Below are 18,582 nucleotides of genomic sequence, written 5' to 3'. Positions count from 1 at the left end.
CATGCTGAAGACTGTGGTCTTTGGCCTTCATCAGGTATTTCTTCAAGTTTTCTTCATTTGCAGCATGGAAGGTTGTCATGTGCATATCCCAGGTTGTCAGTGACATTCCTCCAATGCTGATGCCCATTCTTCTTCATATATTCTGGCTTCTCAGATTATTTGTTAAGCACAGAGATTGAAAAGTGAGATGAAAGGATACAATATTGTCACACGTCTTTTCCATGGAGAGATAGAAGAGCATAAGTCCTCCAAAGGCCCAACTCACACTACCCAATAAGTACCCAAGTGATGCCTAAATGTTCTTGCTTAGCACATTCTAATGACACACAGGCACATACACAGACAGACACGCACACACACACAAACACACACACAGTGACCAATGTTATCAATTCACTCTTCACTGTGAGTGTTGCAAGCCTTGATTTCTAAACATTGAGAATATACCTGATATAAATAATCCTGCCATTGCTAATTTCAAGGTACCAGCCTGATGTCACTGACCCATATTTGGGCAGAGATATGCACCATGTACTATCCCAAATTAACTGGAGCTGATTCCAGCATAACTGATCCTCTTTCCTATGAGTATGTACACACACTGCATCTGCACCATGAGAACCCTTAACTCCCACCCCTAATATATAAACCAAACATCACTATATGTTTCCAGAACACACACCTCCTCACGACTCCTGAACACATACATAAACTACTACCCATACTCTAAATACACAAACATAACATCTCTTACTGCCTATAGTTTTATGAGAAAACCCTACAGACCATGAATACACACAGTAATTCCTACCAATATATATACTCTCAACATGTGCCTGAAGATGTACATGGACAACCAATAGTACCCATATATACTCACTGAACACTGTACACACAATCAAGCTCTCTAACACCACCAAGTTCAAAATCTAACCTCAAAGGCCACCCTAATACAGACCCACAAGAAATCACACATCTCTAGAATACATACAATTCCCAAATGAATGCACAATTAATAGAAGACCTCTCAGTTTCCAAATATACATACTGAACCCCCAACATCCTCCAGAATAAACACCCCAGAAAGCCAATGAAACCAAACACACACACAACCACATACAACCTGTATTGCTAATATATATAAATATACCAAATGAACACTGAAAATGCACATACAAGCTATGCTACCAAATTCTCCAAGAATTAGACCAGAAGAGGCACAGAGGGGATACCTGACTGCTTTCATGCAGACACAATCACCCTATACACTCACCCAAAACACAACCATGGGTACAAAAAAACAAAACCAGACTTGCTGCCGTCGATTCGATTCCAAATCATAGCAACCCCCACATGTTCAGGGATGCAATTAAAACTCCAAAACATCACAACTTCCAGCACTCTAGCTAATAGACACACATAAAGGACTCCCCTACTTGCCCACACATACCAGACACACACACACACACAGAGACTCCCAATGACTTCAAGCACCCAGAACACCATAGATTGTCACATATATCTAGAAATTGGCCTCGCTTCCCCAACCTCCAAACATGCCCAGACAAAATTACAAACACCCTATCGTTCTCCAAAGAAACACATGTAGACCACTCCAAGAATAATTCACCCACTGACTCATATTACACACACCAGTATATCCTCTCAGTCAATGAAATATCTCTTGCACATCCTACACAAATACACAGAAACCCCATTTCAGTCCCTCTATCCTACATTCCAAAACTGCCACATTCTCAAAATTTCATACATAACCATATCAACATGATTCCAGGACATACACAAATTCATTTCTCCCACTCCCTGTGCAAATGCACCATCTCATTTTTTCATCAGATACCCACCTCCTCATTTCCCAGAATATACCATACTCCCTACTGAAAGATATTACACATAACCCTAGCAAATATTCATGCAAACTGCCATGCCCCTTCATGAAACATACAAACTCATTACGCATACAATTGTCCTCATACCCTGAATATAACCTAGATTATTCATGACACTGAAGATATACAAAATATGACCCTACATCTTCAAATACTAATATAACTCACAATGCCTGCCTTTACATAATCAAACAATCCATAATACTCAAACAGAAATCAATCCCCAATTTTCTTGAATGCAGTATCATACAAACCCCAGACCAAACACAGAAGAACGCATGTGCAGCTCCAGGAAAGCAGCCAGGCAACACAACCATACAACATACCTTGAGTACATACCAGTGAGCCTTCCTCATTCCCCAAATATACAAAACCAAAAGGCCTTACATGCAAGCTAATACACACAGGCACACTCCCTCATATGCCCAAATGTCAAGCAGAGAAACTCATTCCAAACCTGCCATTAGATACACAGGAAGACCCAAAATTCATGGCAGAACAGCCACACCCAAAGTATTGCCCTGAGCCACAAATTGCATACTGCTCACTTCCAAGTCCTTGAGTGTACATGCCTATATCTCATGACGTGCACACTCCCAGAAAAAACTCACTTATACTGAAATGCTAAGGTTCATGTAAACAGCACCAACTCGCACATTTAAATACAAACATGAACTTCCAGGAACCCATTCAACAGATACACAATCCCCACACTATGAATTCACATAAACACATTTCCAACAAAGTCCCAAATAACAGGCACAAAGCACCCACAACTCTCAATTCTCCCAATCCCTACAAGGCTCGCAACTAAATCTCCATACTCTTTCCAGATATAAGCAACACCCCACAAGTACTCCACCCACAGAAAACAAACGCAGAGGTGGTGGGGCCAAGATGGTGGAGTAGTCAGTTGCTTCCCGTGGTCCCTCTCACAACAAACACCTGAAAAAATATGTGAATCGATTATATACGACAACTAGGAGCCCAGAACATCGAAGGCATAGGTGAGGAATTGGACTGAGTGGCAGGCAGAATGAGAGACACTTAAGAAGCAGTGAGGAGTTTCCAGACCTGACCCAGTGGGAACCATCACCCTGCAGGCCAAGACCGGGTGGTGTCAGCGGTGAGGCAAGCAATGGCGTTTGGGACATGTTTTCCAAATCGGGAGAGACCGAGGGATGGAGAGTCCACTCCCACCTCCAGAATCAGTGAAAAGTGGTACTCAATTGGCAAAAGATATGTACATGCGTGTAACACACCCCACAGATCAAAAAGCACCCCTTTGGGAAAAACCTCTCTCCCATCTACCTACCTCCTTCCTGCTCCATATTCTGTCCAAGCCAGCTTCAGAGACTGCCACATCCTCTGGGCTGAAAGAAAGATCCATCATGCTCGCTGAGCCATTCTCCTGGCATTGGAGAGGGAATGATTTCAAAAACTGGGAAAAATGATCTGCTGGATCTTTTAAGTTGAGAACTCAGGGCAGAAACAGCTCCTTTGCTTAGGCACATGCATAAGAGGTCCACAGACATTGAATGCTTTTCACCTCTGCATAGATGTGTGTGGGCCCATTTCAACAGTGTAGGCCCTCATTAGCACAGTACAACAGGGTATATACCTGAACCCTCACTTCAACTCTTTCGACTATATGGTGGAGAGGAAAGTTCATGACATTTGACATGTCTCTGTCTATTAAGCAGGATCGTCACCTACCCACATCAGGGACCTGAGGACGGGTGTCTCCACTCATGCCACCTAGTCACCCATGACAGGGGTTGAAGAATAAGTGCTGGCTCCTACTCCTTAAAGCCAATAGCACTCGGTGCCCATAATCTGGCTGGAGGTGGGGGAGGGATGAACACAAAGAGAATTGTGCAAGATTTGTTGGAAGGAAATTTCCCTGATATTGTGAAAGATGAGAAGATATCCACTCAAGATGCTCATTGAACCTCATACAAGGTACATCCCAAGAGAATGTCACCATGATATATCATAATCAAAGCTGCCCAAACCAAAGACAAAGAAAGAATTTAAAGAGTGGCTAAGCATAAATGAAAAGTCACCTACAAATCAGAGTCAACAAGACTAAGCTCATACTACTCAGCAGAAACCATGCAGGCAAGAAGGTAATGGGGCTTTATATAAAGTCTTGAAGGTCAAAACTGCCAGCCAAGAATATATGCCCAACAAAACTGTCTCACAAAAATGATGGCGAAGTTAGGACATTTCCAATAAAAAAAAGTTTAGGGAATTTGCAAAAACCCAAGCCAAAATTATAAGAAACACTAAAGGGAGACTGACAGCCTCACTGGAGAATTCTACCAACTTTTAGACAAGACATAACACCACTACTAGTAAAGGTATTTCAGAGCATTAAAAAGGAGGGAACACTGTCAAACTCATTCTATGAAGCCAGCATAACCCTGATACCAAAACCAGGTAAAAACACCACAAAAAAGAAAACTATAGACCAGTGGACCTCATGAAATTAGATGCAATAATCCTCAATAAAATTCAACAATATATATTGAAAAAAAAACTCACCATGCCCGGGGGGATTCATACCAGGTATGCAGGGATGGTTCAACATTAAAAAAAAAAAAAAATCAATGTAATCAATCACATAAATAAAACAAACAAACAAAAAAATGCGATCTTATCAATTCCTGCAGAAAAGGCATTTGACAAAGTCCAACATCCGCTCATGATAAAAACACTCAGCAATATAGGAATAGAAGGTAAATTATTCAGCCTAATAAAGGGCATTTATACAAACCCAACAGCCACCATCATCCTAAACGGAGACAGTCTGAAAGCATTCCATTTCAGAACTGGAACCAGAAAAGGATGCCCTTTGGCACCGCTCTTATTCAACATTGTGCTGGAAGACTTATCCAGAGCAATTAGGCTAGAAAAAGAAATACAGGGCATCCAAATTGATAAGGAAGACATAAAACTATCTCTATTTGCAGATAATATGATCTTATACACAGAAAACCCTAAAGAATAAACAAGAAAACTACCAGAAGTAATAGAAGTGTTCAGCAAAGTATCAGGATATAAGACAAATATAGGATAATCAGTTGTATTCCTCTACACCAAAAAAGAGAATGTCAAAGAGGAAATCACCAAATCAATACCATTCACTATAGCCCGCCCCCCAGAAGATAAAATACGTAGGAATAAATCTAACCAGAGACGTAAAAGATCTATACAAAGGAAACAACAAGACACTACTGCTAGAAACCAAGAAAGACCCTACATAAGTGGAAAAACATACCTTACTCATGAATAGGAAGACTCAACATTGTGAAAATGTCTATTCTACCCAAAGTGATCTATAGATACAAGGATTCATGACCCCTGTTTCAATGGCATTTTTTAATGAGAGGGAGAAACAAATCACTAATTTCACACGGAAAGAGCAGAAGCCTCAGATAGGTAAAGCATTACTGAAGAAAAAGAACAAAGTGGGAGACCTCATACTACCTAATTTTAGAATCTTTACACCACCATTGTAGTCAAAACACCCTGGTACTGGTACGACAACAGATACATAGACCAATGGAACAGAACTGAGAATCTAGAAATAAATCCCTACACATGTGAGCACCTGATATTTGACAAAGGTCCAATGTCCACTAGAGAAAGGACAGCCTCTTGAACAAATGGTGCTGGCATAACTGGGTGTTCATCTGCAAAAAAATGAAACAAGAACCATACTTCAAACCATGCACAAAAAGTAACTCAAAATGGATCAAAGGCCTAAATATAAAATCTAAAACGATAAAGATCATGGAATAAAAAACAGGGACAACACTAGGAGACCTAATACACGGCATAAACAGTACACAAACCATTATTAACATGACACAAACACCAGAAGAGAAACTAGATAACTTGGCGCTCCTAAAAATCAAACACTTATGCCCGTCCAAACACTTCACCAAAACAGTAATAAGACAATGTACAGAGTGGGAAAAAAATTTTGGCTACAAGAAATCTGATCAGCATCTCATCTCCAAAATCTGCAAGATACTTGAAAACCTGAACAACAAAAAGACATATAACCCAATTAAAAAGTGGGCAAGGAACATGAACAGTCACTTCACCAAAGAAGACATTTAGGAAGTTAAGACATACCTGAGGAAATGCTCATGATCATTAGCCTTCAGAAAAATGCAGATGAAAGTACAATGAGATCCATCCTTACCCCAACAAAGACAGCAGTAATCTAAAAAACACAAAATAATCAATGTAGGAGAAGTTGTGGAGAGACTGGAACACTTATACACTGCTGGTGGGAATGTGAAATGGTAAAACCACTTTGAAAATCATTTTGGAACTTCCTTAAAAGATAGAAATAGAACTGTCATATGATCCACAAATTCAGCTCCTTGAAATATAACCTAGAGACATAAGAGCTCTTACACAAATAGATACATGCACACCCATGTTCACTGCAGCACTGTTCACAACAGCAAAAAGATGAAAACGGCACAGAGTCAGGGCCAAGATGGCAAAATAGCCAGATGCTTCTGGAGATCCCTCTTAAAACAAAGACCTGAAAAATCAAGTGAAATGAGTATATTTGCGACAAGCTAGGAGTCCTGAACATCAAAGGCAAAGTTAGAAAATGGACTAAGTGGCATGGGGGGAGAGAGACCGTTCAGAAACAGAGAGGAGTTGCAGGACTTGAATCGCTGAAATCCCTCAAGCACCATATCCTGAAGCGGCTGTAGTGGGCTGGTGGTAGCGTTTGGCCACAGGTTTCTCCGGGAGAAGCAGCCAGCCACACAGCCTACTCACATCTCAGGAACCAGAGAAGAACGGCGCTCTTGCCAAACACTAAGTACTTGCATATATTTTACTGCGCCCTCCGCCCCAAAACTGCCTTCAGTGGCTGTTGATTTCCCTAGGCCTGAGATAGGCCCATTTGAGAACTCTGACCCATACTCCCAGATTTGGAGAAGGTATAAATTCACAACAGGGGTAAAAGATAATTTGCCCTCTCCACTAACCTGGGCAGCTCAGGACAGAAGCAGCTCCTGTCCAGGCATAAACAGTCTGTGGACTTTGAATAACTTTCCCCCCTGCATGGACCAGTCTGGGCTTTTTCCAGAAGAAAAGGCCCTTCTTGGCAGACAGTGACTGTTTAAGCTATGCAGTGGAGAGGTGGGTGTTTGATATTTGACACAGCTTTGCCTACTAAACAGAATCCTCACCTACCCACACCAGGGGCCTAAGGACTGGTGGCCCCTCTTAGGACACACAGCTCCTGCAACAGGGGTCCAAGGATAACTGGTACCTCCCAGTCCTTACAACCGAAAGCACTGGGTGCCCACGGTCTGTCTGCAGAACCCACCCACCTGCATGCAATAGGGAAGAGGGTCACGCTTTCCTCAGATACACTCAGGGGACGGTTCTCAGGTCCCTGCCTTGTTCACACCCTGACCCCCTGCTGCAACCAGATATTGCTACCTACACTAAACACCCCTGCCCCTCCAAGACTGTAGGACAGAGCCTGTATCACACACTTGATGACCAGCTACCTGGACACCTGAGCTGAATCCACACAAGAACAATGAATGTACTCATAAACTCATATACATGATAACAGCTCTAGCCATCTGGTGACAGGATGTTAGAGCCCCAAAGGTGAAATAATCAAGCTAACTCACTCAAGCAACCCATTTGGGCATATCAAAAAAATAGCAAAGCCAGAAACTAGGATACAGTAAGCAAACATAAAATAAACTAATACAATAACTTAGAGATGCCTCAGAGACAACAGTCAATATCGAACCACATAATGAAACGGACCATGATCACTTCAGCAAGGTGTCAAAACAGAGAATTAAAAGATCTTCTGGATAAGAATGCCTTCCTGAAATTACCGGATACAGAATTCAAAAGATTAATATACAGAACTCTTCAAGACATAAGGAAGGAGATCAGGCAATACGCAAAACAGAAGAGCAGTGGGATGCAGATCCCAAATTCTCATACGACCAGACTTAATGGTCTGACTGAGACTAGAAGGACCCCGGTGTTCACGGCCCCCAGACCTTCTGTTGGCACACGACAGGAACCGTTCCTGAAGCCAACTCTTCAGACATGGATTGGACTGGACAATGGGTTGGAGAGGGATGCTGGTGAGGAGTGAGCTTCTTGGATCAGGTGGACACTTGAGACTATGTTGGCATCTCCTGCCTGGAGGGGACATGAAAGGGTGGAGGGGGTTAGAAGCTGGCTAAATGGACATGAAAAGAGAGAGTGGAGGGAGACAGCGGGCTGTCTCATTAGGGAGAGAGTAATTGGGAGTGTGTAGCAAGGTATATATGGGTTTCTGTGTGAGAGACTGACTTGATTTGTAAACTTTCACTTAAAGCACAATAAAAATTATAAAAAAAATAAGAAAAAGTAACTTATATAAATTGGATATATAATACAATAAAAAAAAAAAGACTTCGAAGTTAAATCCACCACAAAAGATAAGGAAGGACAGCATATAGTGATTAAAGGGACAATATACCAGGAGGATATAACCATATTAAATATTTATGCACCCAATGAGAGGGCTGCAAGATACGTGAAACAAACTCTAATAGCACTGAAAACTGAGACACACAGCTCCACAATTAAAGTAGGAAACTTCAACACACCACCTTCACTGAAGGACAGGATATCCAGAAAGAAGCTCAATAAAGACATGGAAGATCTAAATGCTGCAATCAACCGACTCAACCTTACGGACATATATAGAACACTCCACCCAACAGCAGCCAAGTATACTTTCTTTTCTAGTGCACATGGAACATCCTTTAGAATAGACCACACATTAGGTCATAAAGCAAGCCTTAGCAGAATCCAAAACATCAAAATATTACAAAGCATCTTCTCTGAACATAAGGCCATAAAAGTAGAAATCGATAACAGAAAAAGCAGGGAAAAGAAATCAAACACTAGGAAACTGAACAATACCCTGCTCAAGAAAGATTGGGATTATAGAAGAAATTACGGATGGAATAAAGAAATTCATAGAATACAATGAGAATGAAAACGCTTCCTATCAGAACCTTTGGAACACAGCGAAAGCAGTGGTCAGAGGTCAATTGATATCAATAAATGCACACATACAAAAGGAAGAAAGGGCCAAAATCAAAGAATTATCCCTACAACTTGAACAAATAGAAAGAGGGCAACAAAAGAAACCTTCAAGCGCTAGAAGAAAGGAAATAATAAAAATTAGAGCAGAACTAAAGGAAATAGAAAACAGAAAAACAATTGAAAGAAGTAACAAGACCAAAAGCTGGTTCTTTGAAAAAATTACCAAAATTGATAAACCAGTGTCAAACTGATAAAAGAAAAACAGGAGAGGAAGCAAATAACCCAAATAACAAATGAGATCGGCCATATTACAACAGACCAAACTGAAATTAAGAGAGTCATATGAGATTACTATGAGAAATTGTATTCTAACAAATTTCAAAAACCTAGAAGAAATGGATGAATTCCTAGAAAAACACTACCTATCTAAAGTAACACAAACAGAGGTAGAACAACTAAATAGATCCATAACAGACGAAGAGACTGAAAAGGTAATCAAAAAACTCCTGACAACAACAACAAAAAAAACCTGGCCTGGATGGCTTCACTGCAGTGCTCTACCAAACTTTCAGAGAATTACACCACTACTACTAAAGGTATTTCAGAGCACAGAAAAGGACGGAATACCCCCAAACTCATTTTATGAAGCCAGCATTTCCCTGATACCAAAACCAGGTAAAGACACGAAAAAAAAAACAAAATTACAGACCTATATCCCTCATGAACTTAGATCCAAAAATCCTCAACAAAATTCTAGCCAATATAGTTCAACAACGTATCAAAAAAAAAAATTCACCACGACCAAGTGGAATTCAAACCAGGTATGCAGGGATGGTTCAACATTAGAATAAGAATCAATGTAATCCATCATATAACTAAAACAAAAGACAAGAAGAACCACATGACCTTATCAATCGATGAAGAAAAGGCATTTGACAAAGTTCAACACCCATTCATGATAAAAAAAACTCTCAGGAAAATAGCAATAGAAGGAAAATTCCCCAACATAATAAAGGCCAGTTAAACACAGCCAACAACAACATCATCCTAAACCGAGAGAGTCTGAAAGCATTCCCCTTGAGATTGGGAACCAGGCAAGGATGCCCTTTATTACCACTCTCATTCAACATTCTGCTGGAGGTCCTAGCCAGAGCAATTCGGCTACATAAAGAAATAAAGGACATCCAGATTGATAAGGAAGAAGTAAAAGTATCTCTCTTTGCAAATGACGTGATCATATACACAAAAAACCCTAAAGAATTCTCAAAAAAACTACTAAACTAATAGTTCAGCAGAGTTTCAGGATACAAGATAAACATAGAAAAATCAGTTGGATTCCACTACACCAACAAAAAGAACATCAAAGAGGAAATCAGCAAATCAATACAATTTACATTAGCCCCCAAGAAGATAAAATACTTAGGAATAAATCTTACCAGAGATGTAAAAGACTTATACAAGAAAAACTACAAGACACAACCGCATGAAACCAAAAGAGACCTACATAAGTGGAAAAAGATACCTTCCTCATGGATAGGAAGGTGCAACATTGTAAAAATGTCTATTTTACCAAAAATAATAATAATAAAAAAAAAGCCATCTATAATTCAATGAAATACCCATCCAAATTCCATTGACACTTTTTGATGAGATAGAGAAACAAATCATCAACTTCATATGGAGGGAAATAATCTCAGGATAAGTAAAGAATTACTGAGAAAAAAAACAAAAAAGCTGGAGGCCTCACTGTATCTGACTTTAGAAACCATTATGCTGCCACAGTAGGTAAAACAGCCTGATACTGGTACAACAACAGATACATAAAGAAATGGAACAGAATTGAGAATCCAGACATAAATCTATCTACATACGGGCAGCTGATATTTGAAAAAGACCCAAAGTCAGTTAAACGGGGGAAAGATAGTCTTTTTAACAAGTGGTGCTGGCATATCTGGATATCCATTTGCAAAAAAAATAAACAAGAGCCATATCTCACACCATGCACAAAACTAACTGAAAGGGGATCAAAGACTACCTAAATATAAAATCTAAACGATAAACATCACGGAAGAGAAAATAGGGACAGCGCTAGGAACTCTCATACGTGGCACAAACAGTATAAAAAACATTACAAACAATGCGGAAGAGAAACTAGATAACTGGGAGCTCCTAAAAATCAAACACCTATGCCTATCCAAAGATTTCACCAAAAGAGTAAAAAGACTACCTACACAGACTACAAAAATTCACGATATTGCAAAAACTCAACTGCAAAAAGAGAAATAACCCAATTAAAAAATGGGCAAAGGATATGAACAGACACTTCACTAAAGAAGACATTCTGGTGGCTAACAGAGGCATGAGGAAACGCTCACCATCATTAGCCATTAGAGAAATGGAAATGAAAACTACCATGAGATTCGATCTCACTGCAACAAGGCTGGCGTTAATACAAAAAACACAAAATAATAAATGTTGGTGAGGTTATGGAGAAACTGGAACACTTATACACTGCTGGTGGGAATGTAAAATTGTTTAACCACTTTGGAAATTTATTTGGCTCTTCCTTAAAAAACTAGAAATAGAACTACCACGTGATTCAGCAATCTCGCTACTTGGAATATATCCTAGAGAAAAAAGAGACTTTACACAAACACATATAAGCACACCCATGTTCATTGCAGCAGTATTTACAATAGCAAAAAGTTGAAAGCAACCAAAGTGTCCATCAACAGCTGAATGGATAAATAGATTATGGTATATGTACACAATGTAATATTACTCATCAATAAAGAACACTGATGAATCCGTGAAGCATTTCGTAACATGGAGGAATCTGGAAGGCATTATGCTGAGTGAAATTAGTCAGTCACAAAAGGACAAATGTTGTATGAGACCACTATTATAAGAACTGAAGAAAAGGTTTACACACAGAAGAAAACATTCTTTGCTGGTTATGAGGGCAGAGGGAGGAAGAGGGGTATTCACTAACTAGATGGTAGACAAGAATTATTTTAGGCGAAGGGAAGGGCAACACACAATACAGGGGAAGTCAGCACAACTGGACTAAACCCAAAACGAAGGAGTTTCCTGAATACAACCAAACACTTCAAGGGACAAAGAATCAGGAGGAGGGGTCTGGGAACCATGGTTTCAGGGGACATCTAAGTCATTTGGCATAATGAAGTTTATTAAAAAAATGTTCTGCATCCCACTTTGGTGAGTAGCCTCTGGGGTCTTTAAAGCTAGCAATAAAAAAAAAATAGGCCACCTAATATGCATCAATTGGTCCCAACCAACTTAGAACAAAGGAGAATAAAGAACACTAAAGCACAAGGAAAATATAAGTCCAAAACACAGAAAGGGCCACATAAACCAGAGACTTCATCAGTCTGAGACCAGGAGAACTAAATGGTGCCTGGCTACCACCAATGACCACCCTAACAAGGAACATAAGTCCCTAATGGAGCAGTAGAAAAGTGGGGTGTAGAACTCAAATTCTAGTAAATAGATCAGACTTAATGGTCTGAGACTGGAGGAACCCCAGAAGACATGGCCCCCAGACACTCTGTTAGCCTAAAACTAAAACCATTCCCTAAGCCAACTCTTCAGCCAAAGGTTAGACTGCTGTATAAGACATAAGATGGTACTGGTGAGGAGTGTGCATCTTAGCTCAAGTAGATCCTTGAGACTAAGTGGCTGGCTCGTGTTTGGAGGTGAGATGAGAGGGCAGAGAGGGACAGGAGCTGGATCAACGGACACGGGAAAAGCACAGTGGAGGGGAGGAGTGTGCTGCCACATTATAGGGAGGGTAACTTGGGTAACAAAGCAAAGTGTATAAGTTTTTGTATGGAAACTGACTTGATTGTGAACTTTCACTTAAAGCACACTAATTTGTTTTTCAAATAAAAAGCAAAATAAGTTTTTGCTGATTTAAGCCAAAAAGAAAGTGCACTGCAAACCTATGTGAAGAGACCTGCATTTACTGACATGGAAAAGATTGGCAGTGTTTGTTCTTAATCCAGAAAACTGGTTATAGAACGATGTTTCCCATGCTCTGGAATAAACAGAGTGCCTACATGTTTATATCCGCAAGGGAACAAAAATATTCTGAGGGGTTATTTTGTAATAAAATATGTTTTAAGTCATAATAAAAATACAAAACTTTCTCATCTCCTCAAGTACACACACTGACCCCCACCACGGCCTATTAATATACACACGTACCTCACATTCCTAAAGCACCCACTGACACTCCCTCCACTCCTCCAGGATGGAAACACACATACAGCACCTTACAGCCTCAAATGCACACGCAGATGTGCACTAGCAAAGGATTACACACCCACACTAACTTTCTGCAGAATTAGAAATAATGTAAATTGTCCCAGATACAAATGGAGAAGTGGCACACAAGTTAACGATCTCAATCAAACATGTAATACTCGTGACTGGAAATTTTATATACACACAGATCATTAGAAGGATGGTTTTGCTGATCTTGGCCAATCTCTTGCATCCTCAACCTATCATGCTTGCAAGTCAAGCATGATTTCATGACAGGACACTACAAATAAACGGTTGGTTTTTAGTCAATTCAGCAAAATCACTCACTTCCTGGACTAATGAGTGCCATTTCAACATGAAGGTTGGTTGACATGTTTCTTATGTTAACAAGGAAGACCTAAGAGAAGCGAGCTCCGAGGTTGGAACTTGACCGAATTTTCCTTGACAGATTTTTCTGTGCTTAAACGAGAGTGCTTTTCAAATCCTGAAGACCTGTCCAAAATTACCTTTATTCAGAATGTAATAGATAATGACTTGACACACTTGTCAGTATAAAGAGGCGTTATTGAAATTTCTCCCCACCACATTCATTTCTTCTTCTGAATAGGCTTTCAAAAAATACTGTTTCTTTTTCCTATTTACTTTGAAAGTTCCATTACAGAACTGCACAACCAAAGAATTTTAGATGTGGAAATGCTGTAGGGCATACTTTCTCCTGATGCCGTTCCAAAAGTTTTCCCTACTATATTTACTGTCATACAGTTTTTCTTGATGCATTTATTTAATATATAGACATTTCACAAGAAATGTTGAGGCACCAATGTTTTGCCCGAAATTTACTTGTTCCCTTGAACAGGACAGTTGAGAACCAGGTCACAGAAAGGAGCTTCTTGCTTTCCCTAGGTTCTTGCTCCACCCAGGTGGAATGGCTTAAGCTGCACCCTTAGAATTTATGAAATCGAATAAAAATTTATGAAATTTTTATTCCAAAATAAATATTTATGGAAGGAAAACAAGTTGTTTTACAATACCGTTTAAGAAAATAAAACATATAGGAATAAATGTACCCATTGATACAAAAGCCTTATTTATACAATGAAAAGTATAAAACACTGCTGAAAGATCTTAAAGAAGACCTAAATAGATGGAAAGAAATTCTGTGCTCATGGATTGGAAGACTTAATATAGTCAAGATGTCAATAATACACAAAGTGACCTATAGATAGAACACAATCCTAATCAAAATTCCTATAGTATTCATTACAAAAATGGAAAAAGAATCCTCCTTTTTCTATGGGAAAATGAGAGAACTGAAATAGCCAAAGCAATTTGAAAAATAACAAATTAGCAGGCCTCATACTTCAAAACAGATTACACAGCTACAGTAAATCAAAACAGCCTAGTACTTGTTTAAACATAGACACACAGGCCAAAGGAACAGAATTGAAAATCCAGCAATAAATCCAAACATCTATGGTCAATTGGTTTTCAATAAGGGAGCCAAATCCATTCATTGGCAAAAGAATAGTCTCTTCAATAAACGGTGCAGGCTAAATTGGGTTTCCACAAACAGAAAAATGAAACAAGATCCATACCCCACACTATACACAAAAACTGAATCAATACGGATCAAGGAGCTAAATTTAAATTTAGAATCACGCAGTTCTATGAAAAAAATAGAGAAGCAAACCTTTTGGACATGATTGGTTTTCAAATGATAGATAATCAAACACAATAATGAACGCACAAGCATCAGAAAACAAAATAGATAACTCGGACCTCATAAGAGTTAAATATTTATGCTCATCAAAACACTCAATAAAAATAGGGAAGACACAGCCTACGGACTGGGAAAAATTCTTTGGCAATTACATAAGTGATTAGAGTCTAATATCTAAAATATATAAAACTTCTACAACTTCATAACCAAAAGACAATCATATTAAGAAGTGGCAAAGAACATGAACAGACATTTTACCAATGAGAATATTCACATGGCCAACAGACACGTGAAGAGATGCTCAGCGTCATTAGGCGACCCTTTGGTTAGCACCCATTGCACTTAACCACTACACCACCAGGGTTTCCAATCTATTATATATATATACCCGCATATATATTTTTGGTCGTTTTTGCTTGTGTTTTAAAATTATACGTTACATGCTATTACCAACAAATTCTTTTTCCTTGTGTACATTTTACTCACATGGTTTGCCAATGTCAAGCTGTGTGCACTTCACTCTCATTTGGTGTTACCTTTCCCATCACCAAGAGTAACCGGTGTGTAATCTCTAGAGAGTGAATTTCTGTTTCACTCCACCCCAACTCTGGTAAACACATTATTTTCTGCATATTTTTATTAGTTCATAACATTTCATAAATGTGATAATATAGAATATTTCTTTTATTGTGACAGACTTATTTCGCTCAAGATAATGTCCTCCAGGTTCTACCATGTTCCAAGGAGTTTAGGAAACTCATATTTCTGTATTGCTGAGTAGTATTTCATTGTATGTATGTACCACATTTTACTTATCCATTCATCCATTGATGGGCAGTTAAGTTGTTTCCATCTTTTTGCTATTGTGAATAAAGCTGCGGTGAAAATAGGTGTGCATATGTCTGTTCCCGTCACTTCTATCAGATCCCTATGTCAAATACGTGGAATAGAATTTCTGGGTTATATGGCAGCTCTGCCAGCAGTTTTTTGAGGAACCACAAGACTGTTTTGAAAATGGCTATATCATTTTGAATTTTCACCAGCAGCGGGTGAGGGATCCAATTTTTCCAAATCCTCTCCAACACTTGTTATTTTCCCAGTTTTTTTGTTTTTGACTTTTTTCTTGTAGCCATCACAGTGGGAGTGAAATGGTATCTCATGTTGGTATTGATTTGCATGTTGGTATTGACTGGGCAGTTCTGCTCTGTCCTATAGGGTTGCTATGAGTCGGAATCGACTTGACGGCACTGGGTTTATATAACAGATATTATATATGTATTCAGGTAGGCATTTATATGTATAAGTACACATAAGTGTATATATACGTGAATATATTTATGCATATACATCTACGGGAATGTATGCACACATAGTCATATATATATAATAAATCATATACAGGGCAGTCTTATGAACATTTCTTATACATAATCAAACACCTCATGGGATTGGTTTTCCGGATTTGAAGTATTAGGACCAGAGTCTAGTAGAACATCTGGGTACACGGGCATAACAGAGTTCCTAAAGTTATACTTCACGTCCGAGTTTGCTGAGTAGTATCTGGGGTTTTAAAAACTTGATAATGGCTTTCTAAGATACAACTATTGGTCTCTACTTAGCTACAGCCAAAGAGAATGTAGGAAATGACAGACACAAAAAAGAAACTTGGGGGGGAAGGTCAAGATGGTAGAATAGACAGATCGTTGTGGCAGTTCTGGCGAACCCTCTTACAACAAAGATCCCCCCCAAAAAGTGAAATGAGTATATTTATGACAAGCTAGCAGCCCAAACATCAAAGTCAAGGTTAGAAAATGAACTGAGGGGTAGGTGGAGGAAGAGACGGTTCAGAAGCACACAGGAGTTACCAAACCTGAATTACCAGGAGCCCTCAGGCACCATTCCTGGGAGTGGCTGCCATGGGCTGGTACAAGCTTTCAGCTGCAGTTTCCCCATGGAGAAGCAGCCAGCCACATGGCCTACACACACCTCCGGAACCAGAGAACAGCACTCTCAGCAAAAGCAAAGTACTTGCATATGTTTTACCATCCACACCCACCAAGCTGGCTTCAGTGGCTGATTTCCCTGGGCCTGAGATAAGCCCTGTTCAGCACCTAGAGTCAATTTCCTGGCCTTGGAAAAGGAATAAATTTGCAACTGGGGGAAAGATAATTTACCAGCTCCACTAACCGGGTTAACTCAGGACAGAAGCGGCTCCTCTCCAAGCATAAACAGTCCACGGACTTTGAGTACCTTTCCCCTGTGAATGGACCTATATAGGCCTATTTCAGGAGAATAGGCTCTTCTTGGCAGACTACAACGATTTCAGCTGTGCAGTGGCGGGGGGGGGGGCGGTAATTGATGTTTGACATTGCTTTGCCTATCAAACAAGGTCCTCACCTACCCACATCAGGGGCTTAAGGACTGGTGGCTCCACTCACATCACACAGCCACCCACGACAAGGGTCCAAGGATAACTCGTACCTCTCCGTTATTACAACCAAAAACATTGGGTGCCCATTGTCCATCTGCAGAACTCACCTACCTGTATGCTATAGGGAACAGGGACACGCTTTCCTCAGACACACTTGGGGGATAATTCTCAGCCCCCTGCTTTGTTCAGAGCATGAACTCCTGCTGTAACCAGATACCGATGCCGACACCCATCACCCCTGCCCCTCAAAGACTGTAGAACTGTGTCTGTACCACGCACTTGATGATCATCTACCTGGACACCTGAGTTGCATTCATACAATAAAAGTGAATGGACTCCTAGACTGATATACCTGATAACAGCTCTAGTCATCTGGGGGCAGGACATCAGAGTTCCAAAGACAAAAACAGTCAAGCTAGCTCACTCAAGCAACCCATTTGGGCATATCAAAACAAAACAAAGCAAGACGCAATGACACAATAGACAAACATAAAATAAACTAATACAATAACTTAGAGATGGCTCAGAGACAACAGTCAATATCAAGTCACATAAAGAAACAGACCATGGGCACCTCAACAGGCTCTCAAAACAAAGAATCAAGGGATCTTTTAGAAGAAAGTGCCTTCCTGGAATTAACAGAGGCAGAATGCAAAAGATTAATACACAGAACCCTACAAGACATCAGGAAGGAAACCAGGCAGTATGCAGAACAAGCCAAGGGACACACAGAGGAAGTAGTTAAAGAAATTAAAAAGATGATTCAGGAACATAATGAAAAATTTAATAAGCTGGAAAAATCCATAGACAGACAGCAATCAGAAATTCAGAAGATTAACAATAAAACTACACAAGTAGACAACTCAATACAAAGTCAGAGGAGCAGAATTGAGCAAGCGGAAGGCAGAATTTCTGATCTTGAAGATAAAGAACTTGGCACCAACATATTTGAAGAAAAATCAGATAAAAGAATTTTTAAAAAAATGAAGAAACTTTAAGAATCATGTGGGACCCTATCAAGAGCGATAACCTAGAAGTGATTGGAGTGCCAGGACAGGGAGGGATAACAGAAAATACAGAAAGAATTGTTGAAGATTTGTGGGCAGAAAACTTCCCTGATA

The 18,582-nt window shown here is 39.7% G+C and overlaps 1 long non-coding RNA gene across 2 annotated transcripts in view; it reads right to left on the bottom strand.

Moving 5' to 3' along the window:
* Positions 1-18,582, bottom strand: part of LOC135232415 (uncharacterized) — a 62,646-nt gene that overhangs the window by 11,462 nt on the left and 32,602 nt on the right. Inside the window, exons 4-5 of one of the 2 annotated variants that reach the window (XR_010322927.1) lie at positions 5,527-6,147; positions 3,226-3,283 (exon numbers count right to left, since the gene is read on the bottom strand). This is a non-coding gene — a long non-coding RNA (uncharacterized LOC135232415). The remainder of the gene's footprint in view (positions 1-3,225; positions 3,284-5,526; positions 6,148-18,582) is intronic. The other variant, XR_010322928.1, reaches the window with a different exon arrangement.

This window comes from Loxodonta africana, chromosome 9 (genome assembly GCF_030014295.1).
Source record: "Loxodonta africana isolate mLoxAfr1 chromosome 9, mLoxAfr1.hap2, whole genome shotgun sequence".
Taxonomy (NCBI): Eukaryota; Metazoa; Chordata; class Mammalia; order Proboscidea; family Elephantidae; genus Loxodonta; species Loxodonta africana.
This window is presented reverse-complemented; position numbering and strand designations above follow the sequence as displayed.